This window comes from Notothenia rossii (assembly GCF_949606895.1).
Source record: "Notothenia rossii genome assembly, chromosome: 2".
In the NCBI taxonomy this organism is placed as follows: domain Eukaryota; kingdom Metazoa; phylum Chordata; class Actinopteri; order Perciformes; family Nototheniidae; genus Notothenia; species Notothenia rossii.
Window position 1 is genome coordinate 83,465,579 of NC_136904.1, and position 21,864 is coordinate 83,487,442.

Below are 21,864 nucleotides of genomic sequence, written 5' to 3' on the forward strand. Positions count from 1 at the left end.
GGTAGGTGAGTTTGAGAAACCGGCTCGAGATACACTTTTTGTTATATTCCATGGAATGCTCTTAACATCCCGATAGCAATGAATATCTTAAGTGCTTTGACAAAAAGTCCATAAAAAAATGTCATCTGTGGAAGCCGTAGCACTGTAAAAAGCACGACCAATCATTATAGCCGGCACGGCTAAAATAACTGGATGGCCTACCCGCCTGTCAGCCTTCCATCTGTGCACAAACTTATCTCGTGTCCTCATTGGTCATGAAGCGTTCGTGTGTGTTGGAGGAGGGGCTCTGTGAGGAAGTGGCAGATTTTTTCCGGCTGTTTATTTTTAAATTCTATCGCACTCGAGCTGGTTTCTCCAAAATTACCTACCCCACCTTTAACAAAACTAACTGGCCACTTTTTGATGTAAGAGGGACCTGTGACATTCTGAAATAGTTTTCTAAAAAAATCTTGATAAGAAATCTTGAAAAGAGCCATAAGTTCAGAAGAGCAAGAATCAATACTGTTTTAATTCTGTTCCTTCCTGTGGAGGTGTCACAAAGTCTGACTTAGTCCGGCTTTCCCACACTCTAAAAACAAATGCCTTGGCACAACAAAGAAAATCAACGCAACAGTTTGCATCGATGTTTATTGAGTTAAGACAACTTCTAATGAAATTGTCTTAAAGCAACAAAGTTATTTGAGTTAGGGGAGAAGGATTTTTTTTTTCATCTACAATCAGAGGTGCTTTTAATTACCACTTACTTAATAATTGGTAGCATAAACACAAGTTTTGAAGTTCATTACTCAAAAGATTAAGTTGTTCCAACTTGTTTTACCACATGATTTAAGAGGAATTTTAAGTTGTTTGTACTTAATTACCATCAATGTGAACACACGTTTTTAAGTTGACAACCATTTATAAATGAAGTTGCTCCAAATATATTGTATTCAATTGTTTTTTTTCTTAGCTTTTTCATGTTTTTGCCTCTAAAGAAAGAAATGAATTGATTCCACTCGAAAAATACTAGGCAATTCACTTTTTAATTTGAACTGCAGTTGTTTATTTCAACACATGATGTTTCAATCAGGAGAGAATTCATTTCATTTCAACATTTATTGACACATGCCATATGACAAGGTGCATGAACACCTGAAATCACAGCTGACTGCAGGAGAGAGGAGAACCATTTTATAGTTTGGCTGCAGCACGTTGATTGGCTGCTGGAGAATGAGGTGAATGTAATAGGTTAAAGAGAACGCCTGTGATGAGCTGATTATATATATATATATATATATATATGAACTCACATTTTTATCTTGCAACCATGCATTTTTTTAAGTGGAGGTGAAAGGTCGCCTGAATTCGTTTTTAGAGTGCACCTCCAGTCAGCTGCCTCTCATTCGCCTGTTCAGGTGTATCGAAAGATGGAGAGGCCTTGAACACCTTGAACCACCTTTATTTCAATGAATGGGTTGCAATCTTGGATGTAACCGATGACAAAACACACTGAGTTGGTTTTGTTAGCTCTACAGAACAACACAAACTCTTTTTTTCTTAGACAGGACTGTTTTTAGGAGCCTTACAAAACTGTCCAGGTGAATCTTCTCTGTGATCTCACAACACTATCGGGAACATTTTGATATTTTTTGGGACAAACAGGCCTTGGTTAGGGTCAGCGAAAGAGCGTGGTTGGGGTTAAAGTGACAACTCCATAAGGTTTGTTGTCAGGGAACGACAGAGCACTGCCTGAAATATATACTATCCGTTTGTAACCACAGCAACAATACTGATTATTATGATTATTATGATTACAATTATTTAGGTTACCTCTCTTTTCCGTTCAGTGCGCTCTGACCTTTCTTGGAATGAGTGGGATGTGTGCCATGCCTTGATTAGTTTAGCTTCCCTTTTATAGTCTGAACTGTAATAAGGTACTTTTAAATTAAATGAAAGTCTATTAATGGTACTCTGTTTGATAATGGAGAGAGGGTTAAAACATCTGTGAGCATGTTCCTGTAGCTTGGGGAGAACAGAGATGGAGACAGAGATTGAAATAGAGAGGAGAATGAGAAGGAAATAAGGTCCAGTGCGTCCTAGAATAGAAAAAGAAAATCCATTTATTCTGAGAGGCCTGTGGGGCTGGAGGTAGCAGGACTCCACTGGCACCACACACACGCACACGCACGCACACACACACACACACACACACACACACACACACACACACACACACACACACACACACACACACACACACACACACACACACACACACACACACACACACACACACACACACACACACACACAAAGGAAACTCTCATCCCACTGGATAAAATGAATTCTTTCCCTCTTTTTTCCCCCTTTACCTTTTTGCCTCAGTCAGCGCAGCCACCATAATTCCAACCTATGTGTAAATCCCCCCACGTATGTACACACACACACACACACACACACACACACACACACACACACACACACACACACACACACACACACACACTTTCACGGACGGAGTCACTCACCTGGTCACCTGCCTGAGGGGTTGTGATGCTGTTTCACTCTGTGCAGGGGTCTCTGTGGCCTGTCTGCCTGGCCACAGAGAATAGGAGGCCATCAATAATCCTGCAGCTATGAGAGGAGGAGAGGGGGAACCAGCAGAAAGGGGGAGAAAAGGGGTAAATAGAGGGAAGAGAGGAGAAAAGGAGAAAAGGTTGATGAAATGAGAAACCAGGCTAGGGAGAAGACCGAAGAACAAACAAGATGAGAAGAGAAGAGAGGAGAACGCAATGGAGAGCAAGAGAAGGAACAAGGATGGAAAAAGAGTAAGGAAAGGGAGAGTGGAAACAAAGAGACAAGACAATGATCGTTGAGAAGAGAGCATTATTATTGGTCATGCCAATAAAGCCCCTTTGTATTGTATTGTATTAGATGTGTGGATGGGAGGACAGCAGAGATATCTCTTTAGTCCTGCCTGATACAGATGCAGCTTATTGGCTGGTTAAGGTGTAACATGCTGGCAGTGTCTTTTTCCTCTGAGGATCATTCGTGAAACCTTAATCCTAACTCCAAGTCTAAACCCTCCGGCAGTAGGGGAGAGGACAACGTGTTCTAACTTCCTTCAGTGTCCTTTATGTCAAGGTACAAAACTCCTCACAATGACAGACTTACAAAAGAGCACACACACACACACACACACACACACACACACACACACACACACACACACACACACACACACACACACACACACACACACACACACACACACACACACACACACACACACACACACACACACACACACACACACACACACACACACACACACACACACACACACACACACACACACACACACACACATACACACACACACACACACACACACAGGAATGAATAAGGAGACAAAAGTGAAACATCGCCCTATCCTTCATTGCGCTCTGTGCTGAGCTGATTCTCCTTCCCCCCCGTTTCACCTCAAATCCATCTGCTCCTCTCACCCAAACTAAATCCTTTTCCTCTTCTTGCTCCATCCTTTTTTTATATTCACCCATCCCTCTGTCCCCGTCAACCTATTTCCTTCTCCTCTAATCCGCCAACCTTCAAACCACCTCAAAACCTTCCTTAAAAGTCCAGAAATACCTTCAGCTCTGCAACCCACTGAAAGATCACCTGTCAACACTGATGCCTGACATTCACAGCAGAGAGTCATGTCAGCGGCAATATCTCCCCGTGCCTCATCCCCATGTTTCCAACCACTTTAAAGAGCAATTTCATTTCAAGCACAAAAAACAGACATTTAGGTAAAGGTGAGAGTTCTTTTTGCACGGATGGGATAAAAAAAGATATTTAAACGAGATGTAATAACGGTTTTGGGAATACATGTTCACCATGATATTGTTGCTTGTACCTCTTGTTCTTAATGAGGTAATCCAATCATGTATTATGGAAGGTTTTTCATACTTTTGGTTCATGGGAAAGCATTGCGTGACTGTATTGTACTGTAACCTTTCTAAGTGTAGGTACAATGCATCTACATGTACTCATATACCTTACTTAAGTAACATTCCAGTAACTACACTACTTTTTTATGACAGCTGCAGAAAAATATTTGTAATTATGTTAATGTATAACCATCTCATGAAGTACAACACATCGACATCGGAACATGCAGAGGTTGGAGAAGTACTCAGATGTTGTACTTGAGTAAACTTATAAATACCAGTGTAGAAGTACTCTGTTATAAGTAAAAGCCCTGCATTCAAAATGTTACTCGAGTAAAAGTAGGAAAGTAGCATCAATATAAACGTAAAGTACCAAAAGTAAAAGTACTTATCATGCAAATTGGACCATTTCAGAATAATATACCTATACTACTGTATATATTTTGATTATCATTATTGATCATTAAAGTGTTATCAAAGCTGGTAAAGGTTCAGCTTTGAAGTAACTAAAGTCTTACTTATGTGTAGTTTAAACGTCAGATTATTAATCCAAATCTGCAAATTCCCTAAAGATATTATTTAATGGAGTGAAGTAAAAGTACACGATTCACCTCTGAATTGTAGTGGAGTAGAATTACAAAGTAGCAGTAAATGGAAATACTCAAGTAAGGTACAAGTATCTCAAAAGAGTACTTAAGTACAGTACTTGAATAAATGTACTTAGTTACTTCCCACCTTTGGAAACACGTGGCATATCAACACCTGCTTTGTTGTGAGCTCTACATTTTCGGACAGGTGTTGTAAAACCTCCATCTCTGTCAGTGTGATGCATCTGAAAGACTCCACTGCTGTCATGTCTAAGAAACTTATTGTGAAAGTGTATTCTTTATGTTAGTTTGGTCATGTCCCTTTGTCCTGTGCTTTATGTTTCTTTCGATAAGTAATTCTCCCTCTCATTTCAGGCCTCCACGCTCCCCGCCCCTATCTGTCTCCTGCGTCCGTGATTGTTTTCCCCGCCCTGATTGTTTCCACCTGTTCCCCTTACCCTGCGTATATATTCCTTCCTGTCCATCGCCAGTTTGTTTCCTCATTTAGGATAAACGTAGAAGCCTGCTCCACGGACATCTCACGTACCTCTAAGCTCATGATCATAGTCCTTGTTTTTCCTCAAAAGAGTGTTATTGTTTTCCCTGTTTTGTTACTGTGTCAATACCAGTAAAGTCTTTATTTTGAACACTACCTGAGTCTGAGTTGAGTCGTGCATTTAAGTTCATGCCTCAGAGTTCACTGCTTGACAACTGGAGTGCTATACGACTGTTGCTCCCTGACTGAAAACAATAAACGTTAGTGTGTTCATTTGCCTTGATGCCTTCAATCACGTTTATTGGCCGACATATTTCAAAGCACCTTTGGGCCAACCTTTTATTGCTGACCACACTGTTTTCCATCCACAGCACACCACCGACACAGTGCCACTGCAGCCTGAGACTGATCATTTCATTTCTTTTTAGTCCCTTATGGCTTCTGCTTCTGATGGAATCCTTTTGAAGGGCACTTTGGAAATAATTAACCGTCTGAAAGGAGAACATTTGAGAGGATAAATCGAGTGCTTCTACCTCTGAACGTCCACAGACCAGTCTTTCCACAAATATAGCTCTGCTTTTGTGCGGCAGAGAGATGGTAACAGGAACTGTTGCGTTGAAGTCTACACTTGTGAACATTAAAAATAATGTTTTGCTGTGAGTTGTCATTTTGTCTGCATCATGATGGATGGTTTAAACAGACCCCTTATATTGTAGCCTACAAGATTTCAATATTGTTCGATCACTCCCACTGCCTAAGATTTTGCAAAAACAAACATAACTTTTAAATCCATTGACACTTCTGTAAATCCCCACATGTTCTGCCTTTCCTTTGAGAAATACAAATTGCATTGCACTCTTTAACCCATAAGAACTACTTTAAGTCCTCTCCTCTCTCTTTGGCTTTTGTATGTTTGGGTATATGATTATGTTATTTTACTGTATTACCTTTTATATATATATTTTTGTGATGAGTTTCCTGTGTTTGTGTAACACATACTTGTTATTATATTCAGTTATATTTGAATGTTGTGCTTTCCCTGACATGCATGTCTTTATTCTGGGTCTGGACAATGTTGCTATGCTCATCTGATTAACTGATGATTACTTGTTAATTAAAATAAATGTTCTAATTAATTAGATTTGCATGGACCCTCAGAAGTGCAATTAAAGTCATCACATGAGAACACAACTATTATCAGCTCAGCTTCATCTTGCAGGTTGAGCCAAATAGGTGAGGAAAGACTCTCATGCAGCGCTGAGCCTCCAGGGCGGGCAATATTTAATGTTTTTAGGCCCCCAGTGAGCTGTTTGTTTGGGACCAGAGGTTCTCACAATGCCTCTGCCTCGATAAATTGGTTTATGAGTGTGATGGAAATAGATTTTTATCAGTGACTAACACTGGGGGTACATTTGGCTTAAGGAGGTCGGTAAAGTTTAGGAACGAGGCTGAAAATAAATCTTGATCTCGTGAGGAATGCTAATGACCTCTTAAAAATGGCTCGTCTCTTTTATCATGCAGCTAAACTACAGCACTGGTGCAATAATGTTCAATATAAGAATGAAAGAGATTTATTGTATGTTGTCATCATTTCAGACACTCACACTGCTTCTGAAAAAAAAGGACGATTAGGGAAATAAAGTGGACTATATAATATAAGGGCAATTTGTCTCATTTCATCATTGGTGTGAGATATTATGAGATAGTGTGTTTTAACATTATTCACCATAAAACAAAGACTTAGTCCGGATTAGAGAGGGGGAGACGGACTACATTGAGACCACTATATCCTGGACCTACTGACACATTGGAGACACGGAGGAATTAGGTCAGGACTGGAACGTGGAAGGTAATAGATGGCTACAGCAGAGATTTATGTGCGACACCCTCCCTCTAGAGAGAAATAGAGAGGGGGAGACAGAGAGAGAGAAAGAGAGATGGGAGGTTGGTATTGGAACTAAATCAGACTGTCAGTTGGTGCTGAATTCTTCCTGAGGCGACAGAGGAGAGGGAGGGAGGTAAAGGGGAGCAGAGCAATGGAGAGAGAACTGGGGCATAGAGAGGGAGAAGAATAATGATGGAGGAAGCAAAGAGGCTGAGAGAAAGATCCTGGTGCTGGAGTTCATGGGGCAGAAAGCAGCACAGCCAGGGTGAGGACACGGAGGAGATCAGGAAGCCTTCAGATGATGTAACGTACTGTGCGGTGGCGGAGGAGGGGAGGAAGGGGGAGTCGATTCAGGTGTCAAGAAGTAAAAGTCCCATTCGTTTTCTACATAGGCAATGTTAGGTAACTGAGAGTTGGAGCACTTCCAAGGTTTGAGAAGCCATGTTACTCTCTTGGTTGAATAATAGTACAAAATATGAACCACTGTGTTATAAAAAATGTGTTTCATGAGCAAAAAGTCAATGAGACTGAAAGAGAAGTCTTTGATGTCACATTTAAAGAGCCTACATTTTAAACATTTTCAGATCAGCACTACGTTTTGTTCCCAATTACAAAATGAAGAAGCTTTTTCTAAATATGCCACAGTAAATGGTGGTGTCTTCAGCATAACAACTGCTGCTAGGGCTAATGTTCCCGTGTATAGAGCTGACTCTCAGAAGTGGTATGGGTGCAGTTCGATTTTTCAGAAATATTTAAGAAATGTCCAGATTTAGTTGCTTTTTTTGGATGTAGGTGTGCCGATACCTTTAGAAAGGTGATGCCTTCTTGATACAGCTGAGATAAGGATAACAGCAGACTTTTTAAGATTGTTGACGTCATTAGATAGCAGGTTAAAAGTAGTTTAGGCTGCCATCAAAGGCTGCTTTTCAAGAACCTTTTATTTATTATGTCTGTTGACATTGTTGTGATCTGGTAATTATGCAAGCTGCTACAAAAACGCAAAATATTGACATATCGATTCTCTTGCTTTAGGGGTCCATTTACCCCTTTTTTAAGGTATGTTTGTGTTTTTTAAACAATAGTATTCTGCATTGTACTGAGAGTAGCCTCCAGACTTTTATAATAATAAAACATTAATGCTTTGGGAGTGGAACATGATAAAAATGCCACTGGATCAATTCAGGTCAAGGTCTTCCATGTAAAACCACTCAATTATTGATCTGTCTTACAGTACCCTATAGTATGTAATCCAAAACGCTGCAATCCATCATATCCATCTAGACTTCATCCCATTTGAATAAAGGATACATACAGTACGTCCCATGCATGTCATGTTTTAACCTTAACACCAGTATTGACTTTTCTCTCTTTCACTCGGACATCAACATTAACCCATCAAACACTGATTGACAGTTCCACCATTCATGGCCGGCTTTTGATTTCAAACCAAAACAAACATGGCTCTCAAAACCCTCCCAACATAAAGAGATGTTTCCATTGCCACACCAAATGTCAAATCTAGAGAGTTGGGAATGATGGATTTTGGGTTTTGAACTGATGATACCACCAGTATCCGGTCATGTCTATCAAAATGTTTCCATTAAATCCTCCTTTTATCAAACAGTAGGCAATGCACACTTTTGCACAAAGAACATTTCAAAGATGGGCCGCAATGTTGTATCCCAGTGTGAAAATGGAATTTTAGAAAGCAATCTGAAAACACTTTTGTAAAAAGTTTTTTCAAATATATCTACACTACAGACGCCTTTCACTTTTGTACTGTTACTGAACACACTCTACACAAACACACACAGCTACACGCACACACTAATCACTGTTCCATTTGCTGCCAGTGACCCTTATTGAAGGCTCTGTTAATGATGACTTAAACAAACAGTGTGTCTTTAGCTCCAGTCAATAGCTCTAAACAGCCACGAGTCACATCACCCATTACAATTAGGGTAGAAATATTAGAACTGCTGCTAGTGCACACATTGTCATTATGTGTGTGTGTGTAAGTGTGTGTCTATGTGTATGTGTGTGTGTGCTTGTGCTAATGACAGTATTGAAATTGTCATTAATGTGTGTGATGACTCAACACTAGGAGAGCAATTGGGTTTATGAAAGGCTCATTGCTTTCCATATTTCAGCCTTAAGCAATATAAATGTTTATGTGTTTTCTCATTGACAAGTCCATTTAAAGCAGCTTCCAAAGACCTGACAGGCCATAACTAATTCTCTGAAGCAGCTGGTCGGCCAGCGATACACTGAAACACTGGCCTCCTCATTTAATGGTGCTGGATCTCCTTTTGTCTTAAAAAGATATATACAGTGCAGTTTGTTTCATCCACCCTTGATGCACTACAAAGCCTCATTCTCATTGAATGGGCCCAATTATGCTTTTGGGGATTTTCCCTTTCCTATTGTGTATTTTATAGGCTTTTGTGCATGTAAATGGTTTGCAAGGCTAAAATCCCATACTGCCCTACTGCCTGAAACTCCAATTGGACTAAGATATTGAAATCAATATGTAACACTAACGATGTATAGAGAAAAATGCTAAGGTTCTACGTGATAGAAGGGGTGGGTCATCTCTAAGCGGTTGAACAATCACAACAGAGCCAGCAAGCTAACCAATCAGAGCAGACTGGGCTCTGGTTTCAGACAGAGGGTGAAAATAGGTTCTGCAGCACAGGGAGTATGATACAAATAAAGAGTTTTTGAACATTAAAGCATGGAGACATGTCACAGAAGAGGCACAAAACACAAATATGAACCTGAAAATGAGCAGAATATGTACTCCCTAACATGCTGGTACATACATCTTGGATGCAGGAAATGTTTTGAGTTTGTAAAAACACTCATCTATGGCAAATTCATCCTCCCTGTTCCCTCCCGACTTCCTCTGGAGGCTCGACTTCATGAGACATTGAAATCTCGCGGGACAAAGACGCCGGCAGCCTTGAGAGCGAGGTGGAGAAGTTTCTCTCCACGAGCTGCGGAAGCGAAATGCTCGATGGGAAACGACTCGCTGTGCTGGCGATGAAACTCTCCAATTGGCTCCGCAAAAGTTTTTTGTTGTTTTGTGTCAGTTTTACGTCGCCACTTCCATTCAAATTTTTCATAATTGTTCCACAATGTTTATCATCATGAAATTAATATCTATTATACTATACTTGCACTGCTTACCGTTTTCATACTTTGTATAGCTTAGCATATTCATACACACTGTTAATACTGTTCATACTGCTCACAGGCTGCTGTGTATATCTAGTTTATTCATACCCCTCACTGTTTATTCATCATTCAATTAATTCTATATTTTATTCTGTAGATGGTGTACATTACTTTTCACTTTACTGCTTTTTGCACTCTTGGTTAGAAGCCAAACTGCATTTCGTTGTCTCAGTACCTGTAATCAGTGCAATAACAAAGTTGAATCTAATCTTGACCAGGACCAAATGTATTTACTTAGTACATATCTGACATTAACGATTAAACACATTTGTGCATTCTTTATAAATGCAAACTGGTGAAGACCACTGACGTAAGTAGTTTTGAAAATTAATGCGTGGTTCTGTCTTTTACATGTAGGATTCAACCCCCCTTGTATTGATTTGTTTTAACCGGTTTAACCTTATGTATTGAATAAATCATTTAAAATGGCACGCCAACGCAATTTCCGCCATTGCAAACCGAGTCAAGCCGACTCCGAGCTGTCCGACTTCAGACGAGCTGTTTGAGACCTCCCCCGGCTGCAATCGGCTATTCTCGTCTACTTTCGAGGCGAGCCGCAGCTCGTCTCAAACAAGCCTCTATTCTCTACCTGTCCACCAGATGCCCTCAGACTTTCCCCCAGCTCCATGAAGTCACCTGACTTCCTCATCTGCCAGCTCACCTGTCTCCACTTCCCCTCATAAGCCCTGCAGTATATAGAAGGCCCATTTCCACTCACTCCCTGCAAAGACAGCCATGTTGTTTTATGCCACCTGAATCTGACCCGAAACCTACCAACCTGTATCCTGTTAGCCTATATAACCTTTAATATGTCAATTATCTATATTTGGGTCCCTCCCTTTCCCCTGTATCACAGTCTATGGATATAACGTGATATCCTGAGTGTCCATCTGCACTCCTTCAGCACAGGAGACAGCATGAGGTTTCTTGTCCTCAACAGCAGTCAACATAAGTTTATTTTTAACTCACCTGTCATGCCCCTCCAGGATTGATTTGTCCAGATTGCCATCCTGTTGCCAACCTCTTCCTCATCCTGGACGTGAGTACCTGCCTTCATGGCTGCAAGTATATTTATCTTCACTTCTTCAGTAAATCCCAGAACTCTTCCTTCGTCTCCCTTGGCCATCTGCCTTATTACCTTGCATTTACTTGCCCGAAAAGTCCACAATATTTATATAAGACCAATGTTCCATGATAATTTTCTTGACAAGGTTTTTTCATATGTACTGCTGCACTTTCGGCTTCCAGCACAACTCAAAAGGATTATGTGAATGTTTTTTTATTTGAGGAACTCTGAATCGAGATGAGATAATTTTTTAAACCATTTATTTTGATAGTTATTTTGGAAGGTCTGTGAGTTGTTATGAATGATTTTTTTCTGAAAAAGACATTGCTGTTGAGTTTTAAATGTCCTTTTGAATGTACTGAATGCTAAATATGAAATTCCATGCGACTCAATTGTTGGGAAAGTGGCAGAAGTTTCAGAGACGGTTATCTCAAAAACCTTAAACTGCAAATAAAATGTCTGCATGACTGGAAACGGCTGAGGCTAAGAGTGAAATTATGTTTTTGGAAAGAAAAATCTCCACATCTGTGTGGATGTGATAGAGCTGCAGAGTTGGAATGGTCTCAGTGCACTCAGTGTGTACTTGGCCTCCATTATCTTTTATTTGTAGGCTGATAGCATCTCTTGGCAAGGCATAAACAGGCTGTAAATCAGAAATGTGTTTGTGCATGGGTATGAGGGAATTCAGACGTGCACAAACACAAGAATAAATATGCAGGTGAGGAACACACATTCAGGCAAGCTCTCCGTTTTATTTTTTGTGGACATCTGAAGAAAAAAAGGCTGAAAACAATGAGTCTGATCGTCCATTAGCTGTGCAGAACATGAACACAAACCCACTGTGTGAATATGCACATTAGCAAATCAGCCATGGCAAGCTTCACTCCACAACACATTTGAATATGCAAATGTTTCCCAGCACAAAAAGCCTTGACAAGCTGTTATTACATGATTCCTGTGGGTGCAGACACAACAGCCTGAAAATATATAATAGAAAGCAGAACAAGAGAGGAGAGTAGCCCCAGACAGTTGCCGGGGAGATGTGTGCACGTTGCTTGAATGCATACATTTGTGGGTGCTTGTGTGTGTGTTAGTGTGTGTGGATTCACAGAGACATGTAATAATGCCAGTGGTATTTCTTTGCTACTCAATAGAATACGAGATGTGCTGGGTCATACTGGTTATGAAGGGGTTGGTCACCGAGGGCATCAAAACATTCGTGGAAATTAATTCTGATCACAACTGCACATCAGGCAGCGGTGACTCGGGTACAAAGCAAGTCTTCAGAAAACTCTGCCTGAACAGCAATGGCCATTTCTATAAATAAAATATTCTAACCGTACTTAAAAGATAACAAATAAAGGACTTACATATAGTCCAGCAGATATGTGAAATATCTGAAAGAATTGTGCTTTTGATGATAAAAGCATAACATTTGGCACACTGTTAGAGCATGCCCTAAGGAAGATTTTTGCTCATAGGGCCATCGCAAATTTGTCCATTGGTTGTTATTTTACCAGTAGTTTAGGATCTAGACCACCTAGGATCTTGATTCTGGTGACTAATCCTACATTTTCAAGGACGGGGAATGCATTGGTACTATTTACAACATGCTAGAATGTAGCTAACTATATGTATCTGGTATTCAGGGAACAAAATACACAGTAAACCATTAACATATTTATTATGGTGAAGTCATACATGTTACATAATATATATGAAATATTACAGGTCTTCAACTAAATGCAGAGTTAGTTCTAAAAACACAGTCCACCAGTGGCAAAGGGCACTGCACTGAATTGCTGCCTTGACACATTTGCATTGTCCACTGCAACCCTTTTTGCATCCACAGCGGAGGAGTTCACAACAGGCCTGGTAATGTGGTCCAGTAAACTTCCCATCCACCTGTGGCCTTCCTCTTCCACCCCCAGTCACCTGGGGATGGGAGTTCAGGGGCCGCAAACATCATCTGTCCCCAGCAGTGACCAGCTTGGAGGGCAGCTCTCTTTGTGTGCTGAATCGATGGTGCTTGCTTGTGTTGGGGGGAGTCCTTCAATTGTTCTACCTTTCTGGGTGAAGAGCTGCTTGATTGACTGACTCCTGGCTGCTAGTGCGGTCATACAATACCAGAGAGCAGTGTCATGCTCACTTCTCTACTTCCCCTCTTCTACGACCAGGCCAAATATGTGGCCATGATTCGTCATTCCATCGATGAGGTAAGTCAGGCATTAGAGATTCTGAATCCTGGTCAGATCACTCTGGATCAACCTCTATACGCTGTGGCAAAACAAACCCAGTGGAGCTGGCCAGCAACTCACAGTGAAGATCATTTTATTGTGATGTTTGTTGGGTTTCACATTGAGATGGCAGCACTCAAGGTACTTGGCGACCTCCTGGAGGGGTAGCGGGTGGACAAGCGCAGTGTCATGTTCCCAGTTCCACTTCTGGTCTATCATCCTGCAGCTGGAAATAGAGTTATGTGCGATCGATAAGAGAGGCCGACTTCCTACTCTACATAAATGCCTTGACCAAGATTGTGCCTTGGTTCATTTCATTACATTTCAAACCTTTATTTATGCAGGTGAATCCCATTGAGATCATTGATCTATTTTTCAAGGGTGACCTGAAGGGTCCTTTTTCTGGGACACACCCACTATGCCGGATGGATACCAGTCCACTTACGTGACATGATTGTGCTAAAATATAACCATCCTGATGTCCATGGACAGTTTCTGAAAGGAAACTTTGCTGTGAAGAAGACAACACACAGCTTCTCTGCTATTGCCATTCACCAGGCCCACGAGCAGAACAATGCCTCTGTGAAAGGTGATGGTGGTGCTGCAGGCCTGACGGATAACCCTTCAGCTCTGCGACGCTGGGTGGTGTCTGTCCCCGAGATGGCACGTGTGGTTGGGGAGTTTAAGGCCTCCACTGAGAAGAGAAAGAAGACTGACACCCGGCACCATGAGCAGACCAAACATGCTCAAATGGCATTTTCACAAGATGTTAAAGCACTAATTGGTGCTACATAAGACATGGGCAATCCATGCTGTGAAATAAGCAGTGAATATCTTCTTGTACTGGATACTAGAGACCTTGCAGAGGCAGCAGTCATTGACACTCTGAACCTGATTGAGAAACTCGGACACGACGGGTATGACACCTACAGTGGAGGAAATAAGTATTTGATCTCTTGCCGATTTTGTAAATTCACCCACTTACAAAGAAATGAACAGTCTATAATTGTAATGGTAGGTTTATTTTAACAGTGAGAGTAAAAATATCAAAAAGAAAAACTAGAAAATTACATTATATAAAAGATAAACAATTATTTGCATTTAACTGTGGGATATAAGTATTTGATCCCCTGCAAAAAACAAGGATTCTGGCTCCCACAGACCGGTTACATAAGTCCATTTCCTTTAGGAAAGTACCCCTCATACTGTATCAACTTGTTACCTGTATAAAAGACACCAGTCCACAGAATCAATCAATCAGATTCCAACCTCTCCACCATGGGCAAGACTAAAGAGCTGTCTAAGGACCTCAGGGACCAGACTGTAGACCTGCACTTGGCTGGGATTGGCTACAAAACCATCAGCAAGCAGCTTGGGGAGAAGGTGACAACTGTTGGTGCGAATATTCGGAAATGGAAGGGAAAAAAATGGACGTCAATCAACAATCAATCACCCTCGGTCTGGGAATCCACACAAGATCTCGCCCCTTGGGGTATTGATGATCATGAGAAAGGTGAGGTATCAGCCAAGAACTACAAGGGAGGAACTTGTTAATGATCTCAAGGCAGCTGGGACCACAGACCCAAGGAAACTATTGGTAACACACTACACCATAATGGATCAAACCCTGCAGCGCCCGCAAGGTCCCTTGCTCAAGAAGAACATGAAAGGCCCTTCTGAAATTTGACAATGAACATCTGAATGATTCAGAGAAGGCTTGGTAGAAGGTGATGTGGTCAGATGACACCAAAATGGAGGTGGAAACATTATAATTTTGGGGTGTTTCTCTGCTAAGGGGACAGGACGACTTCCCTGCATCGAGGAGAGGATGGACGGGGCCATGTACTGTAACATCTTGGCCAATAGCCTCCTTCCCTCAGCCAGGACACTGAAAAGGGTCATAGATGGGTCTTCCAGCAGGACAATACACCTGAACATACGGTCAAGGCAACACAGGAGCTGCCAAAGAAGAAGCACATTTAGGTGATGGATGGGCCTAGCCAGTCTCCAGACCTTAATCCCATAGAAAATCTGTGGAGGGAGCTGAAGTTTTGAGATGCCAAGAATCAGCCTCAACACCTTAAGGATTTGGAGAGGATCTTCAGAGAGGAGTGGACCAAAATCTTTCCTGAGATGTGCACAAACCTGGAGACCAACTACAAGAAGTGTCTGACCTCTGTGCTGTCCAACAAGGGTTTCTCCACCAAGTACTAACACATGTTTTGCAAAGGGATCAAATACTTATTTCCCACAGTTTAATGTATATCAAATTGTATCTTTTATATAATGTACATTTCTGGATTTTCTTTTTGATATTCTTACTCTCACTGATAAATTAAACCTTCCATTACAATTATAGACTGTTCATTTATTTGTAAGTGGGCAAACTTACAACATCTGCAAGGGATCAAATACTTATTTCCTCCACTGTATGTCAGTGAGCGCCTGGTCGAACAGAAAAAGCCCATCAAAGATCCCATTAAAAGGAAAAACCTCTCTCTATTCAGCCGGCCTCCAGTCCAAGATAAGTCCAGGTCCCAACAACAGCTCTCATCTCTGAAGAATGACTGTTCTCTGTTCTCTAGGCTGTACATTGTAACTGAGATACGTGATGGAAGTCTGGATGAGTTTTTTGGGATTAATTATGTGAAATATAAGAAACTTAAAAACTAGGCATATCCATCATCATTGTCACAAATGGGCGAGCTCAGAACTGGTACCAACTCAGACTTGGTGGGCTGTTTGGAGGACCTGATTTCTTTACAAGAGAATGCATCCCACCACACAGTTAATGCCTCATCCTTGATGGGGCTACTCTTGTGAACATGCTACGACCTGGTGCTGCTAAGACGTTTTTTTATTATGCGCAGAAAGCATTCTCACCATACATCCTGTCTCAGCTGGAGCATGTCAGCAGAATTGATGTCGTGTGGGATGAATATTTCCCCGAAAGTCTGAAGGCTGAAACACGCAGCCAGAGAGGGAAGGGAGTTCATAGACGTGTTGAGCCATCCAGTGTCATTCCTGGAAACTGGCCAGAGTTTCTGCGCATTGAAGACAAGAAGGCTGAACTGTTCTTCTTCCTGGCAACCAGTGTGACAGCCCTCAACACTGGCAAATAAATAATCAGTACTTGCAACATGCACACATGAGGAGGCTGATACCCGCATCCTACTGCACCTAGGAGATGCTGTGAAGGAAGGGTATAGCAAGGTGTCAATACGCACAGTTGACATGGATGTGGTAGTAGCCGGCAATCACAGCAGCCCAATCGACCCAGGCCTGTCGTGAACTCCTCCTGAATGTGTCAAGGTAGCAATTCAGTACACTGCCCTTTGTCACTGTGGTGGACTGTGTTTTCAGAACTAAGTCTGCATTTAGTTGAAAACCTGTAATATTTCATATATATGATGTAACATGTATGACTTCACCATAATAAATATGTTAAAGGTTTACTGTGTATTTTGTTCCCTGAATACCAGATACATATAGTTAGCTACATTCTAGCATGTTGTAAATAGTACCAATGCATTCCCCATCTTTGAAAATGTAGGATTAGCCACCAGAATCAAGATCCTAGGTGGTCTAGATCCTAAACTACTGGTAAAATAATAACCAATGGCGGCCATTTTGAAAATGACCGCCATTGGACAAATTTGCGATGGCCCTATAGCCAAAAATCTTCCTTAGGGCATGCTCTAACAGTGTGCCAAATGTCATGCTTTTATCATCAAAAGCACAATTCTTTCACATATCTGCTAGACTAATAATGACAATAAAGAAAGAAACCCTATTTCAAATCAATCTAAAACAATAGCCACTCAATCTCAACGGCAAATCTGTAATAAGCCAATTATCATAACTCTTCAAATATTTCCCTTATATTGCAGTGAATACCATCTTTAAGAAAAATGCATATGCCTCAAAGATATTGACTGGTAAAATCAATCAGTATAATCAGTCTTATATTATAGCATGGTTTGTTGGGTACCTTTTTAAAGGAGACTTTTTGCAAGAAAATTGTTTAGCACTGACTTTAATCTCCCTTAAAAAGTGTCATATACAAATTATGTAAATTATCTTATAGAGGTGTGTTTTAAGTTTGTAAAAATGAGAAACTGTGTGTATGACTTTCGGTAAACTTGACCTGAGTTGATCACCAACACGAGCGCCTATCTTTGTGAAATGTCTGCCATACAGCTCAATTACATTTTGAAGAAGGCTTCTTTCTTTCCCAGATTGCAGTTTTGATGTCTAGAAATTTAGCAGATATCAAAATGTACATTGTGAATTCCTTTTGCTTTTTCATGTCCTTCATTGCAGCTTTTGCATGGATGCAACAAAGCACATTCAGCTTGTACAACAAACCCTTTCATGTATTTCCAATGTGTAATATAGGCGTTGTCAATAGTGTTTGTTCAGAAATCATTCAGGATTTCAAGAGAAACCACACCTAGGCACCTAATCCTTGTTCTGCTGTTTCACGGTTAGCTTTTTCTACCTCTACCACACCCATTGTGCAAGTACTGTACTAACCAGTGCACCATACTGTGATCATACATGCCATTGAGTGTGGTTACAAGAATTAGAGACCACACCCAACAGAGAAGATCCACTTTAAAACAAGACCAGCTCAAGTCTTGCTCAACCAAAAAATGAATATAAATATGTCTTTCTGTTTTTAACCGTCTTCCTGTAGTATTTGTATGAGTAATCTTTAGTAAAACAGCAACTATTCTACTATATATTCTCAAATTATTTTTGCATTTTCTTTTTGGAGCAAATACTTTGAAACCAGTCTTTTTGACTTTACGTGTGTCGACTGCACCCAAGCATCCTTACTGAGCTGCGGAGAGGAATTCGGCCAGCAGTGAAGGTCAAATGATAATTTGGAGGAAGAAGCAACAATGAGAGGGGGGAAATGAATACACCTCCCATTTCCTGGTCATTTTAAAAAGGTCAGGGCGAAATGTAAAAGATCTGCAGGGAATTAAAAACTGCAATTTGCAGTGGCAGAAAAACTACCCTGAATTCAGAGATGTGTTGTTATGCCCAAGCTCTAACTTCCTCTGTGGTCTGAGTTTTCTGGGTATTTAAGCTATTTTCCGAGATCAAATCACTAAAGAACAGCGTGAACCTAATAATCAGATGTTCTGATCAGTCCTTATAAACTCATGCATCCATCAATCAATCAATCAATGTTTATTTATATAGCCCAATATCACAAATGTTACATTTGTCTCAGTGGACTTCACAGTTTGTACAGAATATCAGTATGACAATACGACACCCTCTGTCCTTAGACCCTCACATCGTACAAGGAAAAACTTCCAGAGAAAACCCAGTTTAAAGGGAAAAATGGGAGAAACCTCAGGGAGAGCAACAGAGGAGGGATCCCTCTCCCAGGACGGACAGACGTGCAATAGATGCCGTGTGTAAATTGAAAAGATAATACATTTGCAACATAGGTAGTCCAAATGTTTGGAAATGCATGTGTGTATAATAGGAAGATGAATCCATGAGTATATCCATCCAGGACTTATGATCCAGGACCACAGCCACGACTCAAGATCCAGGACTCGCAATCCATGACACAGGACCGCAGGATCATCCATGACTCCGGATCCCGGCGTATATAGACACCAAAAGAAAGAAATTTGGGGAAGCTGGGTTAATCGGAACATGAGTACACAGGTATAGACAGAGAGAAGGAAGAAGTAAGATGTCCCCCGACAAACTAAGCCTATATCAGCAAAACTAGGGGCTGAATCTAATCAGCCCTAACTATAAGCTTTATCAAAAAGGAAGGTATTAAGCGCACTCTTAAAAACGGATAGGGTGTCTGCCGTCCGAACACAAACTGGAAGCTGATTCCACAAAAGTGGAGCTTGATAAGAAAAGGCTCTGGCTCCCATTGTACTTTTAGAGACTCTAGGAACAACCAACAACCCTGCATTCTTGGAACGCAATGCCCTAGTAGGACAATAGGGTATAATGAGTTCTTTAAGGTAAGATGGCGCCTGCCCATTAAGGGCTTTGTAGGCGAGAAGAATAATTTTAAATTCTATCCTGTGTTCTATAGGGAGCCAGTGTAAGGCAGCCAGAACAGGAGTAATGTGGTCCCTTTTCCTAACTCTGGTTAGTACACGAGCTGCAGCATTTTGAATCAGCTGAAGCGACTTGACTGACTTCTTGGTACACCCTGATAATAAGGAGTTACAATAATCCAGCCTTGAAGTAACAAATGCATGGACTAGTTTCTCTGCATCGTTTTGAGGCAAGATATGCCTGATTTTTGCAATGTTACGTAGATGGAAGTAGGCGGTCCTTGAAATTGATTTTATGTGGGCGTTAAAGGATAAATCCTGATCAAATATAACACCAAGATTCCTTACAGTCTCACTGGAGGCCAAATTAATGCCATCCATAGTTAATATATCTTTAGATAATTTGTTTCGTAGATTCTTCGGGCCAAGTACAATAACTTCAGTTTTGGTCGTGTTTAACATCAAAAAATGTAAGGTCATCCACGTTTTTAAGTCCTTGAGGCAGTCTTGAATTTTATTTAGATGATTAATTTCATCAGGCTTGATTGATAAATATAGTTGAGTATCATCCGCATAACAATGAAAGTTTACAGAATGATTGCTTATAATATTGCCTAACGGAAGCATATATAGGGTGAACAAAATAGGTCCAAGCACTGAGCCCTGTGGCACTCCATGGCTAACTTTGGTTTGAATGGAAGATTCATCGTTGACACGTACAAACTGAGAGCGTTCAGATAGATAGGACCTAAACCAGCCTAATGCAGTTCCCTGTATGCCAACTAAGTGCTCTAGTCTTTGCAATAGGATATCATGGTCGATAGTATCAAATGCAGCACTAAGATCGAGCAAGACAAGAATAGAGACAAGTCCCTTGTCAGAGGCTATTAGAATGTAATTTGTGACTTTAACCAGAGCTGTCTCTGTGCTATGTTGTGTTCTAAAGCCAGACTGAAAATCTTCCAATAAATCATAGTTTTTTAAGTAATCACACAGCTGTTTTGCGACTGCTTTCTCAAGAATCTTTGAGAGGAACGGAAGATTAGAAATAGGTCTATAGTTGGCTAAAACCTCTGAATCGAGGTTGTGCTTTTTAAGAAGCGGTTTTATCACTGCTACTTTGAATGATTGTGGAACATAGCCTGATAATAAAGACATATTCATAATATTTAATAAAGAAGTGCTAATTAATGGAAAAACTTCTTTTAACAGCTTAGTTGGAATCGGGTCTAAGATACACGTTGATGGTTTAGAAGAGAGAATCATTGAATTTAATTGTTCAAGGTTTATGGCTGAAAAGCATTCTAGTTTACTATCTAGTGTAATATTAGAACTTACGTTTCCGGGAGCTGTTGATAACACTATACTGGTTAAAGGCAAGAGGTCATTGATTTTGTTTCTAAGAGTAACAATTTTATCGTTAAAAAAGCACATAAAATCATTACTACTGAGTGCTATGGGAATAGAAGGCTCAGTCGAGCTGTGGCTCTCTGTCAGCCTGGCTACAGTGCTGAAAAGAAATCTTGCATTATTCTTATTCTCATCTATTAATGAAGAGTAGTATGCTGCTCTCGCTTTACGCAGTGCTTTCTTATATTCATTGAGTGTAATATGCCAAATTAAACGAGATTCTTCAAGTTTAGTGGAACGCCATATCCTTTCAAGTTGTCTCGACTTTTGCTTTATTTTGCGGGTTTCGGCATTCTGCCATGGAGCTAATCTATGTTGTTTTATTTTCTTCTTTTTCAAAGGAGCAACAGAGTCTAATTTTATTCGCAGTGCATCTGTAGCACTATCAACAACATGATCAATTTGGGGTGGTGTACATTTTGTATAAGTTTCCTCCCCTACATGCAGACATGCTATCGAGTTAAGTATTGGTGGAATCTCTTCCTTAAATTTGGCTATAGCACTAACAGATAGGTTTCTGCTGCAGGAGCTTTTGGCTAATGCTTTGTAGTCTAGTAACAGTACTTCAAAAGTTACTAAGAAATGGTCGGATAAAGCAGGATTATGCGGTTCGACTAATAGTTGCTCAATTTCAATACCATAAGTCAGAACAAGGTCAAGAGTGTGATTATAGCAGTGGGTTGGTTTATTTACACTCTGACAGAAACCAACAGAATCTAATATAGAGTTAAATGCAACAGTAAGGCTATTTTTATCATCGTCAACATGAATATTAAAGTCACCTACGATAATTACTTTATCTGTTTTAAGAACCAAAGCTGATAAAAACTCAGAGAATTCTGATAAGAATTCTGAATAAGGACCTGGTGCACGGTACACTGTAACAAATAAGATTGGCTGCAAAGTTTTCCAGGTCGGATGCGTAAGACTGAAAATGAGGCTTTCAAAGGAGGTATAATTTAATTTTTGT

At 40.6% G+C, this 21,864-nt stretch overlaps 1 long non-coding RNA gene across 1 annotated transcript in view; it reads left to right on the forward strand.

Moving 5' to 3' along the window:
- Positions 1–10,775: 10,775 nt before the first annotated feature.
- LOC307030329 overlaps positions 10,776–21,864 on the forward strand; it is a 30,279-nt gene continuing 19,190 nt past the window's right edge. Inside the window, exon 1 of the long non-coding RNA XR_013805621.1 lies at positions 10,776–11,173. This is a non-coding gene — a long non-coding RNA (uncharacterized lncRNA). The remainder of the gene's footprint in view (positions 11,174–21,864) is intronic.